Source organism: Pinus tabuliformis, chromosome 9 (assembly GCF_031772625.1).
Source record: "Pinus tabuliformis cultivar Carrire ecotype Pingquan chromosome 9, CPIR1, whole genome shotgun sequence".
NCBI lineage: Eukaryota > Viridiplantae > Streptophyta > Pinopsida > Pinales > Pinaceae > Pinus > Pinus tabuliformis.
This window is the reverse complement of record NC_142307.1, coordinates 1,624,884,976-1,624,907,183: the sequence shown is the minus strand read 5'-3', so window position 1 is coordinate 1,624,907,183 and position 22,208 is coordinate 1,624,884,976. Positions and strand designations below refer to the sequence as shown.

At 37.6% G+C, this 22,208-nt stretch overlaps 1 pseudogene; it reads left to right on the top strand.

Annotated features, from left to right (window-relative positions):
- LOC149155040 (C2 and GRAM domain-containing protein At1g03370-like) overlaps positions 1-21,950 on the top strand; it is a 245,729-nt pseudogene extending 223,779 nt beyond the window's left edge.
- Positions 21,951-22,208: the final 258 nt, after the last annotated feature.

Below are 22,208 nucleotides of genomic sequence, written 5' to 3'. Positions count from 1 at the left end.
TGTTCCCGTTTCTTCTGGGAGTGATCGGAACATATCTAACCATCATGGTGTCTATAGGAAATTCCATTATTGCTACAGGAAATTGGCGTTGCTGCATGAAATCAACGTTGCTACAAGAAATTGCGAATCTACCCAGAAATAGATATTCTGCAGGAAATTCGATTAGTTCTTCTAATAGTCATAGATTAGTCAAATATGGTAGCTCTCAATATCAAATATTTTAGGAATAAATAAAAATGACACGTTTAAATGATATGCATACCTTAGAGTCCAAATCACCTTTCTTAGTCAAAATGTGGCACTAGGTATCAAAAGGATGGTAATTAGATAGGAAAAAAGGGTATTAAAAAGGGGTAAGGCCTTAGGAATGTTGTCAAAAAGTGGCCAAAACCTAGGCCCAACATCTCCCCCACACCTAGCATCTTGCATGTCCCTATGCAAGAAAAAATTATATCTATATATATATATATATAAAGAATGTAAAAAGAAAAACTCAATCCCCTCCTTGTGTTGCAGCTACTGTAGCCAAATGGTCCAACTAAGCTCTATTGGATTCAGCCTTCTTGACTTTGTCCCTGTATTCTTCATTGCGTTTTTGTAGATGTCTGATTTGAACCTGATTCTTCTTCACTATCCTGCTTTCCTTCTGGTATTTGGTCTTCCACTCTTCTAACTCTTTCTGTAGGCGCAGGTTGTTCTCCTTAAGGGCCATGTTTTCCTTCTGCAGGACTCTCTTGAACACTGTAAGTTCAATGATGGCTTCCTCCAGCTCCTGGCATGACCATATTTTCTTTGAAGTTCCTGCATCTTCTTGTTGAGGGGAAGGAGGAAGATTTTTTTCTTCTGATCTTGGATGGTCTTCAATGGTTTTCTCCCTACTTCCATTCGACTGTTAGGTTTCCTAGGGTGTTGCTTCCCATTCCTCCATGTTGATAAACTATGTTGTCTCAATCTCAACTTTTTTCCCCTTTTGTTTCTTGGCCTTCCTTTTTGTTCAGGGTGTGCCCTCCTTAATGATTTCTTGTGTAGACATCTTAGTAGCTTGGCTTCTAGTAAAGAACCTAGCGGGGGCTGCAGTGGCATCCACTAGTGATTTTCTTCCCACAGTCTCCTTAGTGACTATAACATCCTCTTCCTCTTCTGGTTGGATGAGGGTCTGGGGTTTCTTTTGTGGCATAGGCTCTGGCTTGGCCTTCTCAAGCTTTGGCGACTTGGACACTTCCTCTTGGTTATTAGTCTATGACTTCTTCTTTAGTTTCAGACTCGGTCCTGTCTCTTTGGTCCTTGACAATGTAGGTACTTTCTCTGGCTGAGTAGGAGTCTGAATTTTCTTCCTTGGCCTCTGGCTTGACTCCGCCTCTCTAGTGTCTAATTTTGGCAACTCTTCCTCATCCATGAAATGATTTCCGACAAGGAACTCTTCCCAAGTCTTCCCTTGTTCCCTTAATACTTCTACCATGATAATTTTAACTAGGTCATGGTGGTAGAGGTTCTCCTTTAGGTTAGCCTCCCTCTTCTGGGTGGAGGTAGCCATTTTAAACAGGGACATCCTCAAATAATGAGGTAAATTGAGAGGATTATCTCGAAAGTGACCAAGGAGCCGCATATGAAATAGAAAATCCAGGCCAAACTGTCCTTCGCATGTTATATATTTTTGAAGTAAATACAAAAGGTGTCGATACTTACTGGTTAGATAGCTCTATGGAATTCCTTTTCCCCAGTCCAGGTTTGCATGCTCCTCCTTTAGGAAAGGTGCACAGACATCCTTATTAATCCATTGGTTTTTAAACCAACGCTCTCCCTCTGGTGAAATACCACAAGCTCGGGCTACTAGCTCTTCGGTCAATTTAAATTTTATATTACCAACCTGAGTCTGTTCCCCATCCATGTTCAGGGAAAATGACTTAGTTACCTCATAATTGTGCCCATTGAACTTTAGAAATAAGGGCAGCCACCCTGCCTTCTCCAGTCACTTCTTGCTATGAGGGTATGCATCTAACAACTCCGGCCCCTGTGGCTCAAAATGGACAGCCAACCTTAATCTTGCCATATGTTGTGTGTAGGGAAGTGTAGGGTTTGATTCAGCCCTTTCAACAGCTTCCATAGGCTAGACAGAGTGTTTTTAGGATACAATGGGGAGGGAGATAGCTCAATTAGGTGAGTGGAAAAAATGAAATGAAGGTGGGTCAAGGTGCCACACAACGTGATCATGATTTAAAATCATGATCCATTATTGCAAGATTCATTGGGAAATAAATGTTGCACATTTCGAGGCATATTGGGAGTGGAACCTCATGTGATGATGTGGAATGGTCACCATTTCAATCAAGGGTGAATGTGACTCATAATAATGCAAAAAAAAAATGTACCATTAAACGATTGACATCGAAATTACCTTTTTAACTTACCATACGACCATCGAGTACTTGATGACACATGTCCTTGCCTTGCAATGATAAGCCGTTCAAAAATCATATCATATGTGGGATCATGAGGTTTCATGGGGTCAATTTGCTTTGAATACTTCGGTAACTCACTTACGACTTGTTAGATCTTTGAAAATATGTTCTGCTTGAAATTAATTGAATAATATCGGGAGTGCAGTAGCCAATATTCTGCTGCAGGAAATTTTTCTACAGGAAATACTTCTGCAGGAAATCATAACTTCTGCAAGAAATAGAAGAATACCAATGAATGAATCCTAACAAAATGATAATGTAAATTCCCTTCACTTATTTTTGTTATAATTTGTTGTCCCCTTTTATTGCTAATTGATCTTGATCTGTCTGCAGGAACAATCTGGAACTCCATCTTCACCTATCCTTGTACAGTTCACTGCCACATGAATAAAGGTGTTGAAGTTGAATGTGCAGTGATCTTGTTGGATTACCAGTCATTAAGGTCAATTGTTAACCAACGCGAGGTCCATCACCAATAATGAGAGTGAGGATCAAGGTACAACTGATACATCCTAGCAGGTGTGAATAGATGAGTTGTTGTCAAACCCCTTGTAGGATCCAGCAGTCAAGGAGCCTTAATGAATCTCCATTGTTGCAGGCGAGATAACCTGTCATTGATGTATACAGGCTTCAAGGCATCACATATCTCTGATCTTGGACCCAGATAATGTGTTGATGTCGATGGGCCAAGATTGTTGGAAGGAGGGCCTTAGAGAATCCCACATCAGTCCAACACGAGAAAATCAAATATTTATGAAACAAAATTTATTTGGGGATCCCGAGGGATCTACTGTCTTGTGATTTTAACGAGCTCAGGGAATTTCATGCTCGTCATATTTCAATTTTAGAGAGTCTGAAATACTGAAAAAGAAAACTCCAATGGGGTTCCTTTTCTGTAAGTAGTCTATTGGAGCCAGAAAAGGGATAAACCTGTATCCAATAGACACTCCTCTCATGGTTTACTGAGCACAAGAAGGAAAAAAGTAAGCTCAATTTATTATGACAAAGAATCAAGAAGAGGTGGTGAAAGAGATACCCCCCTTTCCTACCATTTCCAGCTCTTTCTTCTTCACAATCTCCTCCAAAAATTCCTCCTTAGATTGGGGCTTCTGATATAACTTAAGCCTATGCCCATTTACCAAGAAGGTAACATTTTCATCATCTATTTTCTTGACTCGAACAGATCCATTATCAAAGACTTTCTTGATCTCATAAGGACCAAGCCAATGTGTGTTAAACTTTCCTTTAAAATTCTTAAATTTTGAATCAAACAACAATGCCCAGTCTCCCTCTTTAAACTGCTTCTTTTTAATGTACCTATCGTTCCATTTATCCCTTTGTTGTTGGATAAGGTCAGTATGTTGAAAAGCATCCTGCCTAATCTCATCTAGTTCATTGAGCTGCAGGATCCTCTGTTGTTGTGCCTCAGTGAGATCTATGCCCAATTCTGTTTCCATCTTAAAAGTTCTGATCTGAAATTCAATTGGCAATAAAACTTGTTTTCCATATACCAATTCATATGGAGAAAACCTAATAGTGTTTCTCTAGGTGATTCTGTAGGCCCATAAGGCCTCTAGAAGTCGATCTGACCAATCCTTTTTGTGTAGTTGTATTGTCTTAGTTAGGATTGTCTCCAACACTTTATTTGTTGATTCCACCTACCCATTGGCCTGTGGATGGTAGGGAGTGGACTTCCGATGAGTGATCTGATATTTTTGCACAATTCCCTGCACAAGCTTAGATACAAACTGGGTGCCCTGATCAGTAAAAATTTCCCTCGGTACCCCAAATCTTACAAAAATATCATAAAAGAGAAAATCTACCACTACTTTCTTCATTTCTATAGGCATTACTCTTGTCTCCACCCACTTTTTAACATAATTATTACATGCTAAAATATACTTCTTACCTTTGGACATAAGATTAATGGGGCCTACAAAATCAAGAGCCCACCTCTCAAATGGTTCCATGAGAACTTGTGGTTGTAAATGCATCGCATCTGCCTGCACAGACCTCTCTGTCCTTTGGCAGTTATCACTCTTCCAAACATACTCCTTTTCATCCTTAAAAAGACTTGGCTAATAGTAACCCAAGTGGAGAATTTTATAAGTTGTTCGTCTATCTACAAAATGACCCCCACAGGGTTCATCATGGCAAGATCTCAAGATATCATATACCTCTTCCTCTCTGACACACCTATGAATAATTAGATTAGGACCAGTGAAAAGGAGATATCCTTTTATCCAAGAGTAATTAGCACTTTTTCTAATAATTTTCTTTTTCTGATTAGATGAAAAATAGGGTGGTAACTTCCTTGTAGCAAGGTAATTGGCCATATCCACAAACCAAGGTGATTTGATAGAAATGGAAAACAAGTTCTCATCCGGGAAGTTGTCATTAATAGGAATGTCCCCACCTTCATGGTTGAGCCTGGAAAGGAAATCAACTACCTGATTTTCTCTTCCTAGCCTATCCAATACTGTGATGTCAAATTCCTATAGCAACAAAATCCACCTAGTAATTCTGCCATTAGTAACTGGTTTATTCATAAGGTACCGAATAGCAGAATGGTCAGTATGTACAAAAACTTCATACCTGGTAATGTAATGTCTAAACTTATTAATAGCATAAACCACAACAAGGAATTCTTTTTCAGTTACAGTGTAATTTAATTCAGTAGGAGTCAAATTTTTACTAACAAAATAAATAGCATAGGTTACGAGGTTTTCCTTTTGGCCCAATACTGCTCCTATAGTTGAATCAGAGGCATCAGTGGAAATATGAAAGGGAAATTTCCAATCTGGTCCTCTCAAAACAGGTGCTGAAGAAATCTTATCCTTGAGTGTATCAAATGCAGTTTGACATTCATCATTCCAACGAAATTCAGATTCTTTTGTTAATAATTTAAACAGTGGTGAGGCTACCTTGGTAAAATTCTCAATAAACCTTTTGTAGTAGCCTACATGCCCAAGGAAACTTCTAACTCCTTTTTGGTTGGTTGGGGGAGGCATATTTACAATCACTTCAATCTTTGTCGGATCAACTTTAATTCCTGCAGCAGAAACATGATGACCCAAAACAATGCCTTCAGTCATAATCATAAAACACTTTTCATTACTTAATGAAAGATTAGTTTCTCTACATATTTTCAAAACCTTCCTAAGATTAAGTAAATATTCTTCAAAAGTATCACTATTACCGTGAATCCATGTAGACCTCTATGCAATCCTGTAAAATATCATAGAAAATGCCAAGTATCGCCCTTTGCAATGTGGCTGGTGCGTTGCATAGACAAAATGGTAATACCTTATATGCATAAGTACCCCATGGAAATGTAAATGTTTTTTTATCCTGGTCCTCTAGAGCTATCCTGATCTAGTTATACCCACTAGATCCATCCAAGAAAGAAAATTTCTTCTTTCTTGTTAAGGTGTCCAGCACTTGATCTATAAAAGGCAAGGGAAAATGGTCTTTTAATGTGGCTTTATTTAGTTCCCTATAATCTACACACACTCACCATTTTCCATTCTTCTTAGGGATGATAACCAATGGAGATACCCATTGGTTGTCTGAAATAGGATAAATGAACCCTACATTTAATAACTTATGAAGTTCATCTTTTACAATTTCTCTTAAGGAAAGGTTCATCCTTCTTTGTGGATGCCTCACAAGCTTGGCATTTACTTCTAATGCAAGTGTCTAATTGAATGCCCCTCATATTTATATATTCCCAAGCAAATGTATCTGAAAAATATTCTAATGTATGTCTTAATTGATTTTATTGTTCATCAATTAAGATAGCACTAATATTTAAAGTTTTCCCGAGATATATTTCAATTACCTTGCTCCCACATTCAATCATTGAACATGTAGGAAATATAGATAGAAGGGTTGAATTTAATTCAGCTGATGTATTATGTTCTTGGAAGTTCTTCTCTAGTAGATCAGAAATGGAATTTGTCTCATGATTTGATTGTCCTTCTAGCTGCTGAGAAAAATGAGGATTTGAAACATAGAAATTAATTAGATTTTCCTCAGTGTTTTCTTTAAGGCTCATAGCCTGGGCTATTTTCAACAGTGGGTGAATAATTTATGAACTATGTTCTTAATCAACCCAACGAATATCTTCTAATTTTAGAAGGGGTTTGGCAAGGGGATATAGGTAGATGAGTTTGGTTTCAACCCCATGGGTGATGGTCATGTTTCCTGGCCTACATCCTATGAAGGCATCTGTTGTAGCCAACCAAGGTCTCCCCAAGATCAAAGGATGCCCTCCCAAACTAGTCTTAGGCTGAATAACATAGAAATCTATAGGGTATTCCCAGGAATCTAATGAAATGACAATGTCTTCCAATACACCCTCATGTTTGACCTTAGATATATCTACTAATTCCAACATAGTAGGGGTAGGAAGAAAATCAAAAGATCCTATATGGGACAGTGTTTCTCTTGTCATTACATTAATGGTTGCACCTAAATCAATTAAGGTATTTCTTATTGGGTATCCATTGATGAAGGTAGTAACCACAGGGATTCCAGGGTCTGCATACTTTTCAGTGGCAAATCCGGTGGACATAAGGCTTGCAAGTTTTCCACCTACTTGGATTGTAGAGGGTTCTTTCCTTTGTCTCCCTGGATTTTTGGTACATATTTCTCTAACTGTTTTAGCAAAAAATTGGGATGTCCCTAATTGCTTGCAGCAAGGGGATCTTGATGCATACATTTCTTAATTCGGATACTAGATCAAATTCAGGTTGTTTTATTATTTCTTTGACCTCCAACCTCTATGGAAAAGGAGGTTGGACAGTTTGAGATGAGGAAGGTTCTTGTGATTTTGGAATGTGTTGTTCTGTTGTTATTTGTACATTTTTTGTTTCAGGTATATCAGGGGTTTCTTCCTCCATAATCTCTTCAATTATTTCTAGTTGGGTCACCACTTTTCTTGACCTAAGTTTAATTTCCTGCAGAGACACAAGAAATTCCTACAACAAAGGTACAAAAATTTCCTGCAGAGGCTGCGGTGTGATGCAATAGGTAGGATAAGTGGGATAGGTGGCTGCTCCAACATTGTGAGTAGGTTGGACATCTTTATTGTTGGGATTGGATACTGGCTAGGCAGGAAGTTGTGTGGGACGTGGTTGAGTTGGTGGAGAAAGCAACTGAAGTTGTGGTTGTGGCATGGGTTGTGGTAAACAAAAATTTTGAGGGGTGAAATTTGGTGTAACAGTGTAAGGAAAGTTTCCCTGCCAAGGTTGTTGTGGAGGCCAAGGCATTGGAAAATTCCACATATGATTCTGAGTATAAGGAAATTGAAAATGTTGTTGTGACATACCTACAGGATGTGGTGGCCATGGCTTTTGAGGTTCCATTTCATAAAGTGCATTGACAGCTTCTTGATCTACTAAGTATGCTTCTTTAATCTCTGGAAGAGAAGGACATTTATCAGTAGAATTATCAGCTTCACATATTTGACATACCTCTATACTGGATGCAGGACACTCCCTCAAGGGATGTTTCTTCCTACATTTGGAGCAGAACACAGCCAGGGCCTTTTCCACTTCCTCCTATTTCTTCTTAGCCTACAAAACATCCAACTGTGAAGACAAAGTGCTAAGAATGTCAGTTTTAAAATTTTCAAATAAATTTCCCATTTCAACTCTAGTTACCCCAGCCCCTGCAACTAATTTGGTGAATCTGGAAGAAGTATCTCTTGATCCTCTCCCAACCTTATAATTTCCCCTCAAATATCATCGACACAACTCACACACATCATCATAACTCAATTTTGATACATCACCTGCTCCCATCAAGTTCAAAACCTTGAGAGATTCCGGTCTTATGGCCCTTAGCAAAATTGTTCTCAAGGTTTCCTTGTTCAGCTGGTTCATCTTGGATCTTTGCAAATTGTACTGGAATCTTTCCAAGAAGTCCTCCAGGCTTTCCTCCTCCTTCTAGGTCATGCCAAATATTTCTTCTCTGATGTCCCTAGTTTTACAGTAATCCTGATACTTTTTCAAGAATACCTTCTTCATGTCAACCCATGTTGAAATGGAGTTTGCACTCAATCCCATAAACCACATGAGGGCTGCATATTTTAATGTGTCGGGAAACAACTTCAACTTTTTAGCATTTGAAGAATAATCGTAGCTCCTACACAATACATCAAACTCGAATAAGAAGGCATTAGGATCTTCACTAGAGGTACCACAAAAATTACGCAATGCAGAGGGAGGAATTTTTTTCATCTGACTGGACCCAACAAAATCTTTGATAGGAAATTCGAATATAAATGGTTCCTCTTCCTTCTCATGATAGTCCCCATCTATAGTACCAGTACCCTCTAGATGAGCCATATCAAACCAAAAGAGAGTGGGACCCTGGTGAGCTACAGATCCTTCAGAGTCAATTGTCTGGAACTCTGGCTCTTGAATAGGATTGAAGAGGAATTCCTCTTCAGGCTGACCACTAAGAAAAGATGATGTCCCCCTAGTAAGAGGAGATTCTTGATGAGCAGCAATAGAAGATTCTCTGACAAAAGGATCCTTCTCTGTTGTGGGGGTATTGATCTGCTTAGGATCAGTTGTCGATCCCTATTCAGAACTGTCAGTCCTCGGTTTAGATTCCCCTGACTCCTTTTCCTTGTTATTTACAAACTTCTTTTTCCCTACCAATTTATTAGTGAATGAAGTGGTGCTCACACCACCACTAAAAATATTTGAAAATTTATATTGGCCCCTATTTATAAAAAAATCAAAACTTCTACTTACCAAACAATCAGGACATGGCTTTGGTGAATTTTGATCTCTGCAGCTGCGTGGCCTTACCCGCGTCTTACCACTTTGAGTCCCCCAGTCATGAAAAAACTCATACAAAAAAAAAAATCACACTAAAACACTTTCAATATCATCCCTTAGCACCTCCTTGGAAATAGCGCCAAAATGTTGGGGCAAATTATAACTTTATAATTTGACACACATACATTAATTATCAACCAGGGGTTATTCGTAACCTTGTGAGGTGTTTTGAAAAATATATGCAAGATGACACTTCCAGTGAAAAAATACCACTCACACAATCCCAAATTTCCCTTCTCTCTCTCAGCACTTAGCAGCAAAATTTATGGAGCAGATAATTCATCTCTCCACAACATCTAAGATTGTTGATGCAGATCAAGAGAAAGATTAAGAATCAAATAGGAATTTAAATCATATTCATTCCAATATTTCAAACTTACAAATCTGAGCACAAGATTCATGCCTAGTTCTATATTTTAATCAAATTAAACGATTCTTGCAATAAACTCAAACATTAACGATGAAAGGAACATGTTGGCATGAAAATAAAGAAGAGAACTAGAATTGTGTGCAGATTTAATTTCAATACATAAAAGATAATTAAATTAAACACAAACTACAACTACTGGAGTTGTGAGTGAAGGGGGCCCTCCCTCACTCACAACCCTTTGATAAATGAAGGGTTTACAGCAAAATCAGCAGAACATAAGTTTATATTGATCTAAAAAATAAAACATTACAGTAGTACAAAGGTCTAATATTTGTCTCTCAACCTCTATCTATTAACCTTTCCTAGTACCCTCCTCATGCCATTACAAATCAGATCCATTGTTCTTATACATCCTGCAGGCCAATGCCTTTGCCTAACTAAGTAAAAATTACAATTGTTTTCTAAAATGAGACAAAGACATAGTAAATAGAAATCGATGGTTTGCTCCATGACTAGAAGCATGGAGCAAACCCAGATCTGTTGAACATGAACCGCTTTTCCCCAAAATTGGTTGAAATGAGAAGGACGAGAGTTGGGCAGTTGAGAAAGCTAAATTTGGAGTAGCTAATAAGATAGAATCCATGTGGAAGGTTTTTCCAACAAAACCCATGTTCCCATTTCTCCTAGGAGTGATCGGAACATATCTAACCATCACGGTGTCTATAGGAAATTTCGCTGCTGCTATAAGAAATCGGAGTTGCTGTAGGAAATCGGCATTGCTGCGGGAAATTGAAAATCTGCCCAAAAATAGATATTCTGTAAGAAATTCGATTAATTCTTCTGATAGTCATAGATTAGTCAAATTAGGTAGCTTTCAATATCAAATTTCTTAGGAATAAAGAAAAATGACACGTTTAAATGATATGCATACCTTAGAGTCTGAATCACCTTTCTTGGTCAAAATGTGGCACTAGGTATCAAAAGGATGGTAATTATATAGGAAAAAAGGGTATTAAAAAGGGGGTAATTCCTTAAGAATGTTGTCAAAAAGTGGCCAAAAACTAGGCCCAATAGTCACTATGTCTGCCAGGAGGAATTCTTCTAGACCAAACCTATGCTACTAGTCCTAGAAATCTAAATTCCATTCTCTTTGGGCCCAATAGTGATTTCAAGTGTGAGTTAGCGCAACTAGATGGGACAACTGCCCTTGTTGAAGGACCTTGGAGAAAATCAGTTGAGGAACCCATGAAAAGACTAGTCACATACACCAAAGCTACAACTAAACTGGTGAAGGCCGTCAAAGCTACAAAAGAACAAACTTATCGCATAGTAGATGGGAATGTTTTTGTAGTAATAGCAATTATAAGTGCACCATATGTTCATATCGAATTTCATTTAGGTGTGAATTACTTTTCTTCATCACACCAGGGCAAGAAGTACCAATTGAAGAGGAATCCTCCCATCTTTTTGTTTCTTGGAGAATGAATTTTAGTCAAAGTACAATGATGAAAATCATGGTTGAAGGTGGGGCGAGACAATGACTGAAGGACAGCTACCAACAATTCTCCAAGTTTCTTTCTCAGTATGTTACGCCATTGAATGTTTCATCCTTGGCCTTTGAGCAAGAACAACGAAGATTAGATTTGCAGATGGATCTCCAATCGGAATGGAAGCTTATTGTTAATTACATTAGGGTTCTTACCTTGGTATCTACATTATTTTCTTTGGCACATCTACTTTTTCACATCTTCATAGCCAATCCCAATGTGATGTAGCAATTGGAATTTTGTGGGCTAGATTTACCTGATTCTTTGGGAGAAGTTATTACATATGGGTTACTTGTTCTCCAAGTGGAACATATTTTCCAGATGATTTCACATTTCATTCATGCACGGTTCCAAAAGGGTAAGCCAATATGTCATTCGTACTCTGAGTTGTTTTAGTTCCTAGAGCTCTTATTTAGATAAAAGTAAGATTGGAAATTGCTAAAAAACATTTTCTTTTGTCAAATTTATTCATGGGTTGATTATAGCTGGTGATCATGGAATTAAAGAATAGGGATATGGATGGCTACTAACATTGGCCCTAATTGAAGGAAAGGATTTCTATGATGTAGATGCTACTGGTTATTCAGATCCATATGTGGTATTTACTTGTAATGGGAAACCCCGAACAAGTTCAATCAAACTGCAGACACTAGTTCCTCAATGGCATGGTAAAATGTCATAAAACTATCCAGATATTTTTTGCTCGATATTTTATGCTTCTCCATGATTTTGTTCATGATTTCCATTCTGAATTTCATTCTCTAAATAAGTATACAAAAATATATGAATATGATGCAACATAAGAGCCTCCTTTTGTGATGGATGTAGAAGTATTTAACTTTGAAGGGCCTTTTGATGAGGCTACATCTCTAGGGTATGCTGAGATCAATTTTCTAAAATTTACTTCACGAGAACTGGTTGATTTGTGGATCCCACTTCAGGGAATACTGGCACAAGCTTTCCAATCAAAGTTTTACCTTAGGATATTTTTGACAAATACAAATGGTCCTAATGTCACGTTACTCAGTACATAACAAAGATGGAAATTGAAGTTGGAAAAAAGGTATTCATATTTCGATATTAAATCTCAAGTAGATACTTGTCTTTTCCTTGGCATACGTATAGTTCAATGGATTTCTCTATTAGTCTAGACATCATGAGAATGAGAAAGAGTTATATGCATATTTCTCGGCACTTGCCTTAGACAAATTCAACATTCTAGAAGCTATTTTCACTTCCCAGTGAGGAGTTTATGAATAATTATTTTATTGCTACTTGAAATGTAAAATGCTTCTTCAGTTATCTATGCCTCATTTAGATACATTTGCATGAGTTGTTGCAAATAACCAACCAAAACATGGGTCTCAAAAGAATTTATATTTTGCAGGGTCACTTATTCTTATCTGCAAGGATTCTAGGTTTCTATGCAAATCTCTTTGGACATAAAACAAAATTTTCCTTCTTGTGGGAAGATATAGAGGAAATAGTGGAGTTTCCTCCTTCCTTAGCATCAATGGTTAGTCTATCTCTGGCCATATTCCTTCAGAGAGGTAGAGGCCTTGATGCTAGCCATGGTGAAAAGTACACAGATGACAAAGGAAGACACAAGTTCCATTTTCAGTCCTTTGTTTCCTATAATGTTGCATGCCAGTACACATTGAGTTCCTTTTTCATCGTAGAAACGATACATTTTCCTCTGTCACTTGTAAAAATGGTGAAAGTAATATTGGATCAATGAAAGAGGATTGATTTGCATGAATTCCAATAAAGAAAATTAAAAATAAAGAGTGGATGTGCATGAATTTGAGACAAGATAGTTTGGTATTTTGAACAAAGCTTGAAATATCTTTCTTGTCTGATTACCGAGAAACTACAATTTATATGTCAAATAGGAAAATCATGGAACTGTGGAGGAATAGGGAACTAAGTCTTGAGCAGAAGATGAAAATAGTAGAGGATGAAGAACTGATAGATTCAGGGGATCTCCAAAATGAAGATTCTAGATATTTTTTTAGTGTTAAGGAAGCGAACATGACCAAGGTCCATTCACAAACATTACTATTCAACGTAAGTATCTCGATTCATGAGGCATTACCTTGTTTTGCATTCCTGTGAATTTATTGTGTGATATTTGGGTTATTTCAAACAAAGTTAAAATTGTTGTGTTGATGGTTTGTTTTGGTAAGATCATGCTACATCATTGATATAATAAACAATGAAACCCAACAGCCTACAAAAAGCGGCTCTTACTAATTCAGTATTACTTTCAGAAAGACATTTGTACTAATATTTTATTTGTAATTCCTAACGACAAGTTGAGTCACTCATGGAGTTATATGATGAGGGTCGCTTAAGCAAAGAGATAATGGAGAAATCTTGTGGTCTGAACTACAGAACCACAACATGGGAAATTTACAAACAAAAAGTATACCAAATATAGATCTGGTGCAAGTTCAATAGAAATGTTTCTAGGTTTGGTGTAGAGATCACAATTATCTAGCAAAAGTCAAAGCTTGACAATGGAAATGTATGGATTATTGACGAAGTTCTTACCCTTCATGGTGTGCCTTTTGGAGACCATTTTCAGGTGCGTGCTCATCTCTTTGACTGCACCCATTCCAAGATCCTTCAAGGAAATAATCATTACGAGCTAAATAATTGGATTTGAAAGCATGTGCCTGGAAGTCTTGCCAATTATCATTTGGTTTTCTACTAGAGCACTTGAATGAATCACGAGACCTAGAAGATAGTTCAACCTTACAATCAGGAAAAAATTTGCCTGAGATTCCACATACATTCTTAGTGCCAAGAGTATGAGAGGATGTAGCCTATTCATGACCAGTAGGATGGCTACCTTGAGATTCGTTTTTGAATTTCAATGTACCTTCTTTTTGGTGAATATCTTTAGAGATATCTCTCTTTGCAAAGATGTCACTAGATGAAGTGTGAACACAGTCAGTTGAGGCCATTTTTTGTCTTTAAGGATAGAAAATAGTACTCCTGCCTTCTAAGGCATCATATACCTAGTAACCATGCTCAGTACGTATCATTTGGGCCAATCCAAAAGTCCTTTCTTTCAAATGTTTAAAAGAAATAAAAATTAATCGGGCTTTGAGTAAAGCATGCTTAAGCTTGTTAGGACCCTACCTAAAGTCCTCAAGTATTTTCAAAGCAACAAGGCTCAAGATGTTAGAGCCTATATCATGAGTTTGTAGTTTTGGTTAGGTGGATCCGTAGATAATATTGAAAACTTATTTAAGATGATTTTTGGGTTGTATGTGCCTGCTCTTAATAAAACACAATTGGACTTTGTTGATCTAATCATCTATTTGGACACAGGAATATGGAACCCCTTGGCTCCTTGCTTGTATGATGATGTTAAAAAGTATTTGAATTGGTATGACATTATAAGGGATTCAAATGAGAAAATAAAAAACCTAAATGCACCAGTCATTGGTATCACCTTGCAATGAAGCCACATTATTATTGGTGACAATAGTCACTATGTGGCTGTTGTAATGGAATACAGTCAGATGGGATTTTTGAAGAAGGCTTTGATAACATAGATTCAGGTGAACAGGAAATTCCTAGCCCTCTGCCAGGAGGAATTATTTTAGACCAAACCTATGCTACTACTGTTGGCATTATGATACAGGTGTTGTCCTTGATGGCAACTAACTCATATGAGAGTTCACAGTGCAGCAAGTTAACAGCAAAGTATTTAAGATCATACTCCAAAGATTGAAGAAAGAAAGGTATACGTTGGTTCACTTTGTCCAAGAAGCGTATACACGTGGGTTAACAGAGAAAAAGGGGTGTATACGTATACACACACTTTCACAGAAGGAAAAGTGCATACAAGTTGGAAAACCAAGGTATTTTGATCCAAGGTATTGGTCCAAGGTATTGATCCAAGGTATTTGGTCCAACGTATTGACCCTAGTTATTGATCCTAAGTGGTTTTAGTCCAAGGTATATAGAAAGGCCTAGGAGTATATAAGGAGGAGAAGACATTAGGCCATCTGTGCAAGTATTGAATATATGATGAAGTTTGAGATCCATTATGCAAGTTATGGGTTTCTGATGCTTTGATTGATCTGAACTAAGGATGCACCTATGTGGTTGATGATGGATGATGGATCGGGATCATAATACCTTAAATGTATTATCATTATGTGGTTTGATCATGGATAGTCTAGATCTGAATAGTGACTCATGTTTTATTCTGCAAATGTTATGATCTGGGTATGACTTAATTCTGAAATAGCTGTGAAGTTTTTATGTTAGTATTTGCATGTCTGTATGCTGGTTCGCTTTGGTAAAAGTGCATATACACGTTGGTTCAGATCATCAGAGTAGTGTATACATTATGAAATATGATATTTGAATTTACAGTTGGTTCTAGTGGTTGTTGCAAAGTTATGGGCTCTGCTCTATGTTCTCGTGACTGTGTTTTGATGACAGTTTTCTAAATGTTCAGATTGGTTGATTGTGATTTACTTCAGTGATTCAGTTGTGGGTGATTCAGATATTGATGATTGAGTTTCAATGATTGGTTAATGTAGATGTATTTGATGGTTGTATTGCAGTGGTGATTGATTTTGAGCTTCAATATTGTTGATGGGTCCAGTATGAAAATTGGACGAAACGTGGCCTTCAGATTGTGGTGTTGTGATCCAGGAGTATCCAGTCTAAAAATTCATGAAACGTGGTCCCTAGAGGAAGAGAGAAGGTTGTAGCCTGCCGTAGGTCGGCACCTACATACTGGTAAACATATCAGCTAGTACAAGAGCCAAGGGATTGGAGCTCCCTTCCGGTAGTGGCTGGAAAATGAGTGAAGGTTGGAGCCTTCAGTAGGCCAGTGCCTACGTACTAGTAAACAGGTCGGCTAGTACAAGATCTAGGGGGGTTGTAGCTCCCTTCCGGTATAAGCTGGAGAATTAGTGAAGGTTGTAACCTTTCGCAGGTGGGTGCCTACGTACTGGTATGAGTTTGCATTTGTACAAGATTGTAAATAGGTTTTTCTTATATTAAAAGAACACAGCAGCAGGTTGCTTTTATCCCGCATTGGGTTTCCACCTTAAATCTTGGTGTTCATGTGTGTTTCTTATGTGTGATGGGTTGTTCTGTTATTACTACACATGGTTACTAATTATATGGTTAATGAAGTACTGACACACTGATTAAAGATCAACATATGATGAATTAACTGACCATAAGTTTGTTGGATATACACTGGTTGCCTTAAATACAATTGCGTGTACATGCGAGTTACCTTCATTGAAGTAGTGTATATAAATCTGATTATGGAAATGAAAAAGTTACTGATTTGATAATATTGATTCACCCCCCCACCCCCTCTCAGTATTATTTCCAACAATTGGTATCAGAGCAGGGCCTTTGGTAGAAGCTTGATCGCTTGAAAAAGATCCTCAGATTGAAGATGAATAAGCAAATGAAGCATCAGGTACAAATTTTTGGTCTTCTAGTGATACTTTTCTTTGTTCATGAAAGATTGGAGATATTGGAAATGATAGTGAAAGAAACATAGAGACAGAAGTTAAAAGACTCGCAGATAATTTCAAAGATCAACAAGATCTATTTAACAAAAGGGAGTGTGCATTGAAAGAAGAAGTTACTAGATTAAAAGCTCAGTTGGAGGAAGGAAACAAAGTAAGGAAGGAGTACAAGGAAAGGGAATATCAATGTCAAAAGCTGCAGGATGAAGTGACATCATTAAGAAATGAAATAAATGATCAGAGTATAACAATCAAGAGACTTAAAGATAGATCCAGTTACTATGTAAGTCTTGAAGCTAAGATCCTCTCTCTAAAAGAAGATCTTGAAAATAAGCAGAATGAAGAACTACCTCAAGCAGATGAAGAACAAGAAAATGAGATTCTCAAATTAAGGCAACAAGTGGAAGAAGGAAGAAAGGCTGAAGAAATCTTGAAGAAGCAATATCTGGAAAAGGAAGAGCAATATCAGGTTGAGGTAAATATCTTAAAAGGTAAATTAGAAGAAAAGGATAAACTGTTACGATTTCAAGACAGTACTAAGATTTTGGATAATATTCTTAGTAGTCAAAGGTCTCCTACCATCAAAACAGGACTTGGTTTTCATGAATCTGGTGAAGGTGAATCTAGCTCATAAGGTGAGGCAAGGAACTCTACTGCAAAATCTGAAATACTCAATAAGGAGATGAGAGATCAACCCCATCAACAACCAAGGAAAGAAAGTCTTCAATGAAAATCTTTTACTCCTAACTGTGGAAGTGATAGTCGATTATTTCCTCCGATGAATAGTGTTGAATGTTTTATATGTCATAATTTTGGACATGTTGCAGCGAGATGCAGAAATAGAATGGTTCAAGACCATCACACAGAAATATCATCAACTTCCAGGTACTTTAAGGGATATTGTTTTTCCTACAATATGTTTGCTCACAGAGCCATTGACTGTTATAGAAAGAATATGAAACATGTAAGATGTTATGAGTGTAACAAGTCTGGACATATAGCAAAGGAATGCATGAGAAAATTTCAGCCACCATACCAAAGGGAGAAAACATCATCACACTCGAAGATATGGAAAAAAAAGGAAGTACAGTCAGAAAGATGTGGCATAGCAGAGTATACAAACATAACAGACTCAGAGGGAGCTGAAAGTGTGAAACTTCAGAATTTCAATTCTCATACGCAGTTAGCATGAATATAATTTGTGTATATACGTGAGTTCAAAGCTGCACGGTCGTGTATATGGGGTTTTGAGGAAAAATCAGTGGGACAGACTCAGGAAAAAGGGGTCTGATATGGTTCAGTCAATTATCAAATATATGTTCTATTCTGATTGATGATGATTACAGTCTGCTGATAATATGTAGAAGTGATCTTGGCCCTCATAAGATGTTAATAATTTGATGAATAACTGGTAGATGATGATACCTTGATGATTCTTACTTATATTTGAAATGATCAGATCTGACAGTGAACGTCTGGCACAAGTTCAGGGGGAGCATATGCTTCTAATACTGCATTGTTGGCATTATCTTAGAAGATATTGGTACAAATCCACATAGTTGTTTTGATTCAGGTGACTCCTTTGATGATGGAAATATACAGGTTGTTGATCTTGATGATGCTGATGGTGCATATCATATATGGTGTATGATAGTTGATGATGACTATCATGGTCTTGTTTAGATCAGTTATCCTTGTTATAAATGTCATGTATATCATTTTATGTAAAGGTCATGAAAATACCTAATTTGTAACCCCATTATGCACGAGAAGGATGATGTAATATTTTCTATGTCGGTCATGTATAAACATTTGGTATATCCCCACTTGGTTGGGTGGATGAGTCAAAATTGGTGTATCCCCACTTAGTTGGGAGATTGATGTATGTATGAGTCATTGGTGACAGGAAGGTCATACTCACTTAGTTGAGTTATAGAGTCATGTTATTCTTGTAGACTTTGCATGTGCTCAAGGGGAACATGGATGGTTTAGTGCATCTCAGCATGTACAAAGGGTGAGCTCAATCAGAGAATTCAGCATGTACTCAGGGGGAGTATGGATAGCATAATGTATATCAAAGGGGGAGAATATCTTGGTCCACCCTTTGCCCTTGATGTCAAAGGGGGAGAGTGTCTTGGTTTTGTTGTTTCCATCAAGTCCAAAGGGGGAGGTTGTTGGAATTATGATACAGGTGTTGTCCTTGATGGCAACTCACTCATATGAGAGTTCACAGTGCAACAAGTTAAGAGCAAAGGATTACAGATCAGACTCCAAATATTGAAGAAAGAAAGGTATACGTTGGTTCACTTTTTCCAAGAAGTGTATACACGTGGGTTAACAGAGAAAAATGAGCGTATACGTATACACGCACTTTCATAGAAGGAAAATCACATACATGTTGAAAAACCAAGGTATTTTGATCTAATGGATTGGTCCAAGGTATTGATCCAAGGTATTTGGTCCAAGGTATTGACTCTAGGTATTTGTCCTAATTGGTTTTCGTCCAAGGTATTGAGAAAGGCCTAAGAGTAGATAAGGAGGAGAAGGTCATTAGGCCATGTGTGCAAGTATTGAATATCTGATGAAGTGTGAGATCCAGTATGCAAGTTATGGGTTTCTGATGCTTTGCTTGACCTAGACTAAGGATGCACCTATGTGGTTGATGATGGATGATGGATGATGGATCGGGATCATAAGACCTGAAATGTATTATCATTATGTGGTTTGATCATGGATAGTCTACATCTGAATACTGATGCATGTTTTATTCTACAAATGTTATGATTTGGGTATGACTAAATTCTAAAATAGCTGTGAAGTTTTTAAGTTAGTATTTATAGATCTTTACGTTGGTTCGCTTTGGTAAAAGCGCGTATACACGTTGGTTCAACTCATCAGAGTAGTGTATACATTAAGAAATATGATATTTGAATTTGCAGTTGATTCTAGTGGTTTTTGCAGAGTTTTGGGTTCTGCTCTGTGTTCTAGTGACTGTGTTTTGATGACAGTATTTTGAATGTTCAGATTGGTTGATTGTGATTTGCTTCAGTGATTCAGTTGTGGGTGATTCAGAGATTGATGATTGAGTTTCAATGATTGGTTAATGAATATGTATTTGATGGTTTTATTGCAATGGTGATTGATTTTGAGCTTCAATGTTGTTGATGGGTCCAGTATGAAAATTGGATGTAATGTGGCCTTTAGATTGTGGTGTTGTGATCCAGGAGTATCCAATCTAAAAATTCATGAAACGTGGTCCCTGGAGGAAGAGAGAAGATCATAGCCTTCTATAGGTCAGAGCCTACGTACTGGTAAACATTTTGGCCAGTACAAGAGCCAAGGGGTTGGAGCTCCCTTCCAGTAGCAATTGGAAAACGAGTGAAGGTTGGAGCCTTCAGTAGGTCGACGCCTAAGTACCAGTAAAAAAATCGGCTAGTACAAGAGCTAGTGGGTTGTAGCTCACTTCCAGTAGAAGCTAGAGAATGAGAGAAGTTTGTAGCCTTCTTCAGGCGGGTACTTGCATACTGGTATGAGTATGCACCAGTACAATATTGTAAACAGGGTTTTCTTATATTAAAAGATGACAGCAACAGGTGGTTTTTATCCCGCATTAGGTTTCCACATTAAATCTTGGTTTTCATGTGTGTTTCTTATGTGTGATGGTTTGTTCTGTTATTACTACACACGGTTATTATTTATATGGTTAATGAAGTATTGATGCACTGATTAAATATCAACATATGATGAATTAACTGAACCATAAGTTTGTTGGATATACGAATGTTGCCTTAAATACATTTGCGTGTACACGCGAGTTACCTTCATTGAAGTAGCGTATATAAATCTGATTATGGAAATGAAAAAGTTATTCATTTGATAATACTGATTCACCCCCCCCTCTCTCAGTATTATTTCCAACAATTGGTATCAGAGCAGGTCCTTTGGTATAAGCTTGATCGCTTGAAGGAGATCCGTAGAAACAATGGGAAAGAAGAAAAAGAAGAAAGTGCCTCAGAAGAAGAACACAGCTCAAAGGAACAGTGATAGCAGGATAGACAATTGGTCATTAGGTGGAATCAAGTATTCAGATTCTGAAACACCTTAGGTTGAAGATAAACAAGCAAATGAAGCATTAGGTACAAATTTTTGGTCTTCTAGTGATACTTTTCTTTGTTCATGCAATATTGGAGATATTGGAAGTGATAATGAAAGAAACATAGAGACAGAAATTAAAAGACTCACAGATAAAATCAAAGATCAATAAGATATATTTAACAAAAGGGAGTGTGCCTTCAAAGAAGAAGTTACCAGATTAAAAGCTCAGTTGGAGGAAGGAAACAAAGTAAAGAAGTAGTACAAGGAAAGGGAAGATCAATGTCAAAAGTTGTAGGATGAAGTGACATCATTAAGAAATGAAATAAATGATCAGAGTATAACAATCAAGAGACTTAAATATAGATCCAGTTACTATGTAAGTCTTGAAGCTAAGATCCTCTCTCTAAAACAAGATCTTGAAATAAGAAGAATGAAGAACTACCTCAAGCAGATGAAGAACAAGTAAATAAGATTCTCAAATTAAGGCAACAAGTGGAAGAAGGAAGAAAGGTTGAAGAAATCTTGAAGAAGCAATATCCGGAAAAAGAAGAGGAGTTTCAGGTTGAGGTAAATATCTTAAAAGGTAAATTAGAAGAAAAGGATAAATTGTTATGATTTCAAGATAGTAATAGGATTTTCGATAATATTCTTAGCAGACAAAGGTCTCCTACCATCAAAACAGGTCTTGGTTTTCATGAATCTGTTGAAGGTGAATCTAGCTCACAAGGTGAGGCAAGGAACTCTAATGCAAAATCTGAAATGCTCAACAAGGATATGAGAGGTCAACCCCATCAAAAACCAAGGAAAGAAAGTCTTCAAAGGAAATCGTTTACTCCTAACTGTGGAAGTGATAGTCGGTTATTTCCTCCGATGAATAATGTTGAATGTTTTATATGTCATTGTTAGCTCTGTTATATAATCAGGATTTTCTAAAGCCGGAGGCCAACTTGGCCCTTCGTCGTGCTCAAAAAAGGCCTATAATGGCCATCGTCACCTTCTCCTTTACCCCTCTCACCCTCCCTTCGTCTCCAATTCCTGTGCTTTTTGTTAAAAATCATATAAAATCCATTGTATTTAAGCCTTTAGTGCTTAAACCCATACCCTGATAAGCCCGGGCCCATATGACTGCACGCCTTCACAAACTCTCGTCGTCGTAACTGCAGCCGTTGATCTCCGTCACCCCGATCTAATGGCTCCTGCCGCAAAGATCTGTGCGATCAAACCTCCATCGTCCAATCATCTCCGCCGCAATTGGACGGCAATCACGTCCCCATGCCCGAAAAGTGACGGCGAGATAACACGCGATGAAAAGTGGTTTCGTCCTTTCCCCGCCGCCATGCGTCACGCTCCGAGTGGTATCGCAC